At 36.4% G+C, this 10,106-nt stretch overlaps 1 long non-coding RNA gene across 1 annotated transcript; it reads left to right on the top strand.

The window, feature by feature from the left end:
- The first annotated feature begins 358 nt into the window (after window positions 1-358).
- On the top strand, window positions 359-5,292 carry LOC102591546 (uncharacterized). The gene is made up of 9 exons (XR_368895.2): window positions 359-632; window positions 714-770; window positions 853-1,002; window positions 3,118-3,189; window positions 3,264-3,311; window positions 3,437-3,506; window positions 3,602-3,735; window positions 4,654-4,831; window positions 4,946-5,292. It is a non-coding gene; the product is annotated as an uncharacterized lncRNA (long non-coding RNA).
- The last annotated feature ends 4,814 nt before the right edge of the window (window positions 5,293-10,106 follow it).

The following is a 10,106-nucleotide window of genomic DNA, read 5'->3' as shown; positions in this document are numbered from 1 at the left end:
TTTGCTTTTGAGATAAATATGCTCTCAGTTGGGCGTATAATGGCAATATATATTGAACAAAAAATAGCTTTCTAATAATTTAGGACAAAATTAATTTTGTGCATCCTTATTTTATGAATTTATATTTGATTAAATTAAAATTGTTTTATTTTGCAAGTTTGAACTAGAAAGGAGTGTGCTTTTAGACTAAAGATGTTGCAATATGCTTTGCAAATTATATTTATATTTTTCTTAAAGTTAGAAATTATTTTTAATACTAGGTTCAAATTTTAATTTTTAAATTAATTTTTTTTATACATGTTGACTAATTTATTTAAATTTAAACGCCATTAGACATAATAAGGCTAGGCGAGTTACTGAATGGAAAAATATCTGCTTTTTGTTACCGTCTCTTTCTTCGATATGTTCTCCTCTCAGACAAAAAATCTGGAACCCTTTAATGCTAACATGCGCTGGGCTCTCTTCGGACTCTCGGCTCTCTTTTCCACCGCCACCGTCGATTCGTCGATATAGGGTTTCTCTCTTGGTGGGTTTCGGAAATTTTCTGATCTTTCCTTCGGTTTCTAGGGCTTACAGCAACATCAATTCACGGAGGATGAACCAGTGGTGTCGGAATCAGCAATCGTCGTATGGTGAGTCGGAAACAGCGATTCTCTGCATTTTCTCACCGTCTCGTTCTTCTGTATAATTCACGCTTTTTTGCTTCGGTGTAGGGCTTACAGCAACAGCAATTCTCGGAGGACTGTTGGAAACAGCGAATCTGTTGTATGGTGAGTTTGGTTTTTTATTTCAACAGTATTCAACTGATTAAGTCAATAGTTGAGACCCAAATATTGGTTTAATCGTGTACAGAAACGAACAAGAACTCAAACTAGGGTTAAAGAAGAGCAATTACTCAGCAGTGTGAATGAGGAAGAGAGAGAAGAATCGTTCGAGGATTCTGAAAACTCTGGTGCTATTGTGGAGGAACCAGTGATGTCGGAAACAACGAATCGTCCTATGGTGAGTTTGGTTTTTTATTTCAACGTATTCAACTGATTAAGTTAATAGTTGAGACGTAATTATTGAGTTAATCGTGTACAAAAACGAATGAGAACTCAAACTAGGGTTAACAAAGGGCAATTACACAACACTGTGAATGAGGAAGAGAGAGAAGAATCGTCCGAGTAAGGCTTTAGGAGGCACTTCTGCTAGAAATGCTCATCAATGTTTAATTGGTATTATAAATTTTGTCTGCTGTTTTGTAGGTTTTGTTACAGTAGTTTTGATGTTTTAATTTGGATTTGAGAATCTATAGATATTTAGGCTTTGTTTCTAGATTATTGGTGAAAGCACAGTGGAAATTATGGTCTTCTAGTTTGCGTGTCATTCTGAAATTTTATTATGTTGAAAGGAGGAATGGAAGTTGTGGTCTTCTAGTTGGACTAATGTTCTGTAGTTTTTATTATTGCAGTTTGAGATTATATATAAATTTTAGGCTTGACTTCCTCAATTATTGTTGAAAGCACGGGTGGAAATTATGTTTTTCTGTTTATATACTATCCTGTATTATGTATTATTCTTTTTTTTTGAAAATGGTAACGATGTATTCTTTCACTTGCAATTGTGGCTATGTTCCTAAACTTGGTGGGGGTGTAGATGGACTATGTCTGTTAATTCTGCTGATCTTCTATAACCTGGAACAACAAGGGGAACATAGTGAGACAGAAACAGTGGTGGAGTGGTCCCTGCTTGCATATGGTGGTCTGAGAGGAACTCAGAATTTTTTAAACATGCAATTCTTTGCAAAAAGTTAAGATGAATTGTATCATTTTGTCTTATATTTGGTGTAAATTAAACCATGTAGAGAATACAGATTCTCTGTTAGATATGTTAGGTAGTCTGTAGATAGATCACTTTTGATCTATTCTGTTGCTGTAAATATGGTTTAACACTTCCTTAGTGTTTTTAAATATACTGTTACCACTCTTGAATATAAAAGAGGTATGAAATTTTCTGTCGAAGAGAAAAAGAGAAGCGTGAACTTTTCAGGAAATAAAAGTAGCGTTTCTAAATATGTCTGAATTGTGATTTATTCCGGTCCGTTCAGACCCATTAAACAACAACAACATACCTAGTGTAATCCCACAAGTGGTGTCTGAGGAGGGTAGTGTGTAGGCGCCACCTTACCCCTTACCTTTTGAAGCTAGAGAGGTTTCCGATGGATCTTCGGCTCAATTAAAGAATATGACTTTATATAAAAGTTAGTATGTAAAAGAAATACAATAGTAAAACAGTGAGATCGAAAATAATGGAGAAAAGAACAATAGTAACAACATATAGTACGATAACCGAAGCAAAGCAAACATGCAACAATAAAATCGAAGAACAAGATAGGAGCGTAATATTAATAATAGTGATGAGGGAAACTAGACAATGCTCAACTACCTTCTAACCTTCTAATGTAATCCTTGACCGCCATATTTTCCTATTTAGGATCATGTTCTCGGTAAGCTGTAGGTGTTCCATGTCCTGTATACTCACCTCTGCCTGATACTTCTTCGGCATACCTCTACTTCTCCTCAGACCCCCATAGACAACCTCTCACACCTCCTCTATGGGGCATATGCGCATCTTGTCTTTGCATGTCTGAATCATTTCAGTCTTGCCTCCCTCATTAAGAGATTTTAAAATGCAAAAAAAACAAATGCACTTAATGGACCGAGATCTGAAGCATTCAGATTCAGACCCCATTAAGTGCAACTAAATGACACGTAAGTGTGGGAGGTGACTGGAGGACTTCTGCCTGTCCATTGAAAACTGGTTTGCCCTTAAACACTGATGGTTACAGATACAAGGGAGTGTCTGGTGCGAACTTTCATCCTTTCCCTTTCTTTAGTCAATGGATTAAAGTAAGGGAAGAAAGACCGAAATCACATTTCTCCTTCCAAGCAAAAGGATTATCCCATTCCTTTCTTGCTTTGTACAAAGCAAAGTTCTCTGTGTTTGTTCTTTAGATTAGGCAAATTTTAGAAGTTCATGCTTGCTTTTGGTGATGTTTTCCTCTTGTCTCCACTTCTTTGTAGCTCAACTTCAGTTTTCTCCTTTATTTTGACCCTCCATTGACTGTAATTGTAGGTCACTCTCCTTTGTCAAATTCCAGAGGGTTCTAACCATAATGCTTCAGCTGCTACAGTTGGTATAATCAAGGTTTTATTTCAACTCAGCACTTTGCTAACTGAAATCTTATTTTTATGTATTTCTAATTCTTGGACCATATGCAGTTGTTGATTGGGCACTTTGATTTGGATCCAAACCGAGTCTTTGATATTGTACGTTCTTTATCCATAATGATATCGTACATTACTACTCTGTTTAATCCATTTTTTGACTTCCATTCCTTTTAAACCTTTGAAAGTTCAGTGTTCAGTTCTGTCTTTGGCCTGTGATTATACAGATTTTGGAGTGTTTTGAACGTCAGCCTGGTAAATAGTATATTTTTGGACTTGATTCCCATATTTCCCAAGGTATAATTGTGGTTGTCTTATTGTTTTCTTGTTTTGTGGAGCTCTCCCAGTCTTGAAAGTGCATTTGTTTTCCATTGTCTCTCCATTATTTGCAGTCCCATGCCTCCCAGATTCTGGGGTTTAAGTTTCAATACTACCAACGCCTGGAAGTAAATGATCCTGTTCCAAGTGAACTTTATCAGCTGACGGCCTTGCTGGTGAAAAGAGACTTCATTGATGTTGATAGCATGTGAGTATATCTGTATACTTGGTTACCTCAACCCACCTTTTCCTCCTCCGCTTTACAATTTCTTTAAAGATTTGAGTGCCAAAAAGGATACTTAACTTTTGTAGTGAACATTAGGCTTTAAATAAGCTCTGAATAACTGTTGTGCATGAAAGAGTGCATGAACATCCACCTTTCTTGCTAGCAAGTATTATGTCTTTCTTCGTGCTTGAGTGGTTTTTTCTCTTTTTATTTTGCTCTTGCAGAAATGGGTTTTGTTATTTATTATCTATTTCACAAACCGTAGATGGTAATTTAACTGTGTATTTTATCGGACACCTTCTTTATGTATAAATATAATTTGGATGACATGCACAAATCGAGAAATTTACCTTGTCAAAAAGAATGTAGAAAAAGTTGTGTATTTTATCAAAAAACTAAGAGTTTGACTTGGTGATTTTGGTTATTATCTCTTGCACATTGACATAACTAAGAGTATAGGATACCGATGCCTTCTGATGCTGGCGACTTATGTGAATTATGATAGTAAAACAAAATAGATAATTAAAGGCACTGTTATTCGTTGGACCAAAGTATTTTTAAGGAGTTAAGATTATCTTGTGTAGTTTTTTCGTGGCTTCTTTTGTGTACAACATACTGCTTGTAAAAGGATGATATGAATGATCATCTAAAAGATCATTTAATATAATAATAAAATAGGATGTTGCCCTGAAATTGGTGTCAAAGGGCACTAGGGAGGCAACAAAAGGCAGAGACTTGTAAGCTTGATAAAATGAATACAGGGAAACAATATGCTATTTATGTGTCTTCTCCTTTTGGGATAATAAGTAGGATCTTTACATACTCTTGTTTATTGATATAAGAAGTTGCTTATTCTGTGCAAAAGCAAAAGCATCTACTGATTAATTTGAATTGTGAAAGGCCCAAAGCCTAATTGGGCTTTCTAGTTGGCTCTTGGTAGGTAACCTGGACTATTGGATTTAATTCAACTTATTGCTACTGGCGACCTGGTTTTTGTTTCAGTTATGCACATTTACTTCCCAAGGAGGATGCTGCTTTTGACCATTACAATGCATTTTCAGCTAAAAGACTTGATGAGGTTCCAACATTTTCTAGTGTGAATACTTCTGTTCAATGCGGGTATTTTAGCTTGAAATTTTGCGTGCTTGTTTGGTTAGTGGGTTATTTTAGCTTTCCTCTTGGATTCATGTAGGCTAGCAAAATAGGTAGAATAATTGTTGCTGCTACTGGGAAGGATCTCATGGATGAAGAGAAGCAAGGAGATGTGATGGTGGATCTGTATGCTGCATTTGACATGGAAACAGAGGCAGTTGCTGAGCGTTCCTCGGAGCTAGAAAATAGTCAACCCCTGGGCTTGCTTATGGGATTTCTTGAACTGGATGACTGGTAAGTTTGATTTCGAAGTTCCATGATTATGAGCTGATCTTTGCATTTGCCAGTGTGCATGTTCTGGCCATCTGTTCACCTTTCCTTTGCTCTGACTGATTTTATGTATGTAATTGTTCGACTATCTTTTCTCTTGGTTTTATATTTTGACTATAGCTTTTGGGTCTCTCTTCATCTTTTAGAAAGTAAATATTGTTCTTTTGTCTAGTGAGATAGCAACTTACTTTTGTCCAATTCCATCCATAAAGTTAGATGGAACTGTATTGTATCTTTTTATTATTGGTGTAAAAAGATAGTTCCTTAGTTGTATATTCTTATTTATACAATAATCTTAACGAACATTGTCGTAATTAATTATCAGGGGTGGGGAGTGGCTGTTCTTATTGGTATACCCCATAACGAAGCTGTGTTCAAGACACACCCTATGAACTTTCTAAATGAAAGGACTCTCAAAGGAACCTTCTTTGGAAACTACAAACCTCGTTCGGATATTCCTTCTGTTGTTGAGAAATACATGAATAAGGAATTTGAATTGGAGAAATTCATCACTTATACACTTCCCATATTCTGAAATCAATAAGGCTTTTGAATTAATGTTGAAGGGAGAAGGCCTTCGTTGCATCATCACCATGGAGGACTAAACTTACTGTCCTAGAAAAGGAGCTTCTAGCTAGTCGCTATTGTTTGAGAAAAGACCAAGCATTGGGTGGAACACTATGAGAAGGATCCGAAAGCTGCAATGGCTGGACTATTGAACATGATTGTTTGAGGTAATTTGGTAAGGTTCCTTCTTAAGTGTTCTTTGTCAATGACAAATTATGTTGGTGTTGTTCCGCCATACTACTCCAGGATACTGAATTCTTTGAATGCTTATGCTGTAATCGCTAGGACGTGTTTGAAAGTTCTATGCGTGATATAACCATTGCTATGATGAGGAATTATCCACAGCTTATGCCCAAATTTATGTCTGACAAAGCAAAAATTCCCTATCTTCTTGAACTCATTGTTCATATGAACCTAGAGCTCTATTCTCTTAAAAGACAAGATTAGGTGCATTTGTGAAACCTATTACTATCATGAACTATTTATGGGATTGCTAATATGAAGTAATAATTTTTTTTTGAACTGGTAACTCAAAGCTGTTTTCTTTTGCTTTTCCAGATTTTTAAATATGCTGTCTTTCTGATGAACGAGGCATCTTTTAAGCATGGTGAGAGGGAAGCTCTGAGATCTTGTATAAAAGCTTTGAACTTCTGGGCTACTGAGATTTGTTGGGAGTTACAGGACTTCACCCTCAACAAATTGAAGGGGATTGAAGATGAGCTCATTATCAACGTATCATTGTTCCAGAAATAGGCATTAGTGCAGTATGGAGAAGTGTAGTATTTAAGATGGAAAATTTCATTAAATGCTCCCACAGATGTCTGCCAAGTCTTCCTTCAGGTGCATTTGTGGAACTTATTAGGATTATGAACTGTATAGGGGATTGCCAATATGAAATAAATTTTTTTGAACTGGTAACTAAAAGCTGTTTTCTTTTGCTTTTCCAGGATTTTAAATCTTCTGTCCTTCTGGTGAAAGAGGCATTTTTTCAGAATGGTGAGAAGGAAGCTCGTAGAATCTTGTGTAAAAGCATTGAACTTCTGTGCTACTGAGAGTCGTGGGGAGTTACAGGACTTCGTCCTTAACAAATCAAAGGGGATTGAAGATGAGCTCATTATCAAACTTAAATCTGCTATAATAGAAGTTGCTGTATGTGCCCTTAACAAATTGAAGGTGACTGTGTTCTATTGATGCAGCTTGGTCAAATGTGCAATTGTTGTCGTTGCAGGGTGGTGATGGTGATGATGAATACTCACTGCTTGTTGACTTGAACAGGTTGTATGAACTTCAATTGTCAAGGCAAATTTCCATTGAAAGTTTGCATAAAGATCTTGCAGAGACTCTCAAAAACTTCAGAAGTATTGATGACGAGGTGGGTATATTGTAGTTTGAATAATTCTTTTTCGTAGTCTTGCCAATACACAACTGCTTTAATTTACTTGTTTAGGTTATTGCATTTCTTCTTCTTAACATGCGTCTGCATGTTTACTGGTGCCTACACTCTTATCATAAACTATGGCACAGTCCTTCCTGACTAATAAATCTCCGGAAGGTCTTCGTGCAAGTCAACTTGCATGTAGGGTATCCATTTTTCCAAGTCAACTTGCATGTAGGGTATCCATTTTTCCAGACATCTATGTTCCACCTATCTCCTGTTAGTACCTATCTCCTGTCAGTGCCTTCTATTTTCTCTTTTGGTTAATTGAGTTTGTTGTTTTTCTTGGTCTAGGTTTGTGTTGTTTTTTCAGAACAATGGTGGCTGTTTCAGGAAAGCAACCCTTGCATCCACAGAGCTAGAAGCTTTGGGGTACTCTCCAGATGAATCCATTCTTCAAAAGTTCTGGAAACTTTGTTAACGCCAACTACATATTCCAGGTGGTTTTTGCTCTCCCATTCATTGTTTTCTTTCAATTCATGGCAGTTCTAGCTCACATCTTACTGTTGTATGGAGGAATATTGTATGGCTCTAACAGTATTATATTTAAACCAGTTTCAAAAAAAGCCTGCATCTAGAACAATTAATTTTTTGTATCATGCTTCGTATCATAGCATGAATCTAGTTTTTTTAAAGATCTCAAAAATGTATCAATATGGTGGAATGGTCAAATCAGCTAGCTTGCCTGCTCCATTTGATGTCTCTTTTCAACCAGTGACTTCCCAACTATATGGGAAGGGCATTCCTGTAGCATTTCTGTAGCATTTTGATCGCTTTGGGAGCCACATGCATAGCTACAATCAAAGGCCTTCTGTGATTATTCCATAAGAATTACTCATTCCTCTTTGAAAAGTCACTTCAGTTATACCTTATCAGTCCCCAAAAAAAAGTCACTACAAATAATCCTGTTCTTTGAAGGTGACTCACTTCCTATTCAAGGAATGAAACCATCAGAAGCTATACTAGTCAGATTAGTTTTGTTTTGTTGTGCTTGCTTGCTTCAATTCCTCTTTAACCGATTCTAATTAGATTTTACTTTCTCGCTGTTGAATCCTTTTTGTGTATATCTATTGAGGTGGTTTACACATGCTGATGATAGGACGTTCATTCCTTTATTTGCAGATGTTTTTGAAAGCCTTGGAGCAACTTTGAATGTTGCTAAACCAACAAAAGGTTCAAGTGTGGCTATTTTTTGACTGGGGGCTGTAGGCCTTGCTGTGAGTATTCTTCACATGGCAAATAACTTTCTTGTTCTGTTTTGTTTTTATCCATATATATGTTAATCTTACTAATGATCTGATCTCATTTGGTCAGGCTGCAGAAGGAGCAAGAATTGTTGGTGCTTCAAGGATAATTGGTGTTGATTTAAATGCTAGCAGATTTGAGCAAGGTAATTAACTTGTGCCTTACACATTCTTGATCCATTATTTTATAATTCCTTCCTTGTAACTTGTCTCATAGCAAAGCAACTAATTCATCCATTTTACTTTTATTCTTACAGCTAAGAAATTTGGTGCGACACAGTTTGTGAACCCAAAGGATTATAGTAAACCAGTTCAAGAGGTACTCATATATACTTCTCCTAATGGATCATTTCGCGAAAGAAAAAAAAGACATTGTGAGTTATAGTTGATCATCTTTTCTTGAATTTTGATTATTTGATCAGGTAATTGCTGAGATGACTGATGGTGGAGTCGATAGGAGTGTGGAATGTACTGGCCATATTGATGCGCTATGATTCCAGCATTTGAATGTGTCCATGATGTATGTTTTCTATCATCAAATTTCCTTAATTGTATGTTCTTATTAATACATTTATCTTAACGAACATTGTCGTAATTAATTATCAGGGGTGGGGAGTGGCTGTACTTGTTGGTGCCATAAGGAAGCTTTGTTCAAGACATACCCTATGAACTTTCTGAATGAAAGGACTCTCAGAAACCTTCTTTGGAAACTACAAACCTAGTTCGGATAATCCTTCTGTTGTTGAGAAATACATGAATAAGGAACTTGAATTGGATAAATTCATCACTCATACACACCCATTTTCTTAAATCAACAAGGCTTTTGAATTAATGTTAAAGGGAGAAGGCCTTCGTTGCATCATCACCATGGAGGGCTAAACTTACTGTCCTTGAAAAGGATCTTTTAGCTTGTCGCTACTGTCTTCGTGCAAGTCAACTTGCATGTAGGGTAAGCATTATTCCAAAAATTATATGTTCACTTATCTCCTGTTAGTGCCTACTATGTTCTCTCTTGGTTAATTGAGTTTGTTGTTTTTCTTGGTCTAGGTTGTGTTGATTTTTCAGAGCAGTGGTGGCTGTTCAGGAAAGCAACCCTTACATCATCCACGGAGCTAGAAGCTTTGGGGTCCTCTCCTGATGAATCCATTCATCAAAAGTTCTAGAAGCTTTGTGAACGCCAACTAAATATCACAGGTGGTCTTTCCTGTCCCATTCAATGTTTTCTCTTCATTGGTCGTAGCTCTAGCTCATACCGTACTGTTGTATAGAGGAATAGTAGTATAGCTTTGACACTATTGATTTATCTTTAAACTGTAGAAAAGCTTGCATCTTGAACAATTAAACTTATTAAGATCGTGAACTATATAGGGGATTGCTATTATGAAGTAATTTATTTTGAACTGGTAACTAAAAGCTGTTTTATTTTGCTTTTCCAAAATTTTAAAACTGCTTTCCTTCTGATGAAAAAGGCAATATTTAAGCATGGTGAGAATGAAGCTCTGAGATCTTGTGTAAAAGCTCTGAACTTCTGTGCTACAGAGAGTGGTGGGGAGTTACAGGACTTTGCCCTTTACAAATAGAAGGGGATTGAAGATGAGCTCATTATCACTTAAATTTGCAATAAATGAAGTTGCTGTATGTGCCCTTAACAAATTGAAGGGGACTATGTGTTCTATTGATGCATT

Source organism: Solanum tuberosum, unplaced genomic scaffold (assembly GCF_000226075.1).
Source record: "Solanum tuberosum cultivar DM 1-3 516 R44 unplaced genomic scaffold, SolTub_3.0 scf00658, whole genome shotgun sequence".
Classification (NCBI taxonomy): domain Eukaryota; kingdom Viridiplantae; phylum Streptophyta; class Magnoliopsida; order Solanales; family Solanaceae; genus Solanum; species Solanum tuberosum.
Note: the sequence above shows the minus strand (reverse complement) of the source record. Positions and strands in the feature narration are given on the sequence as shown.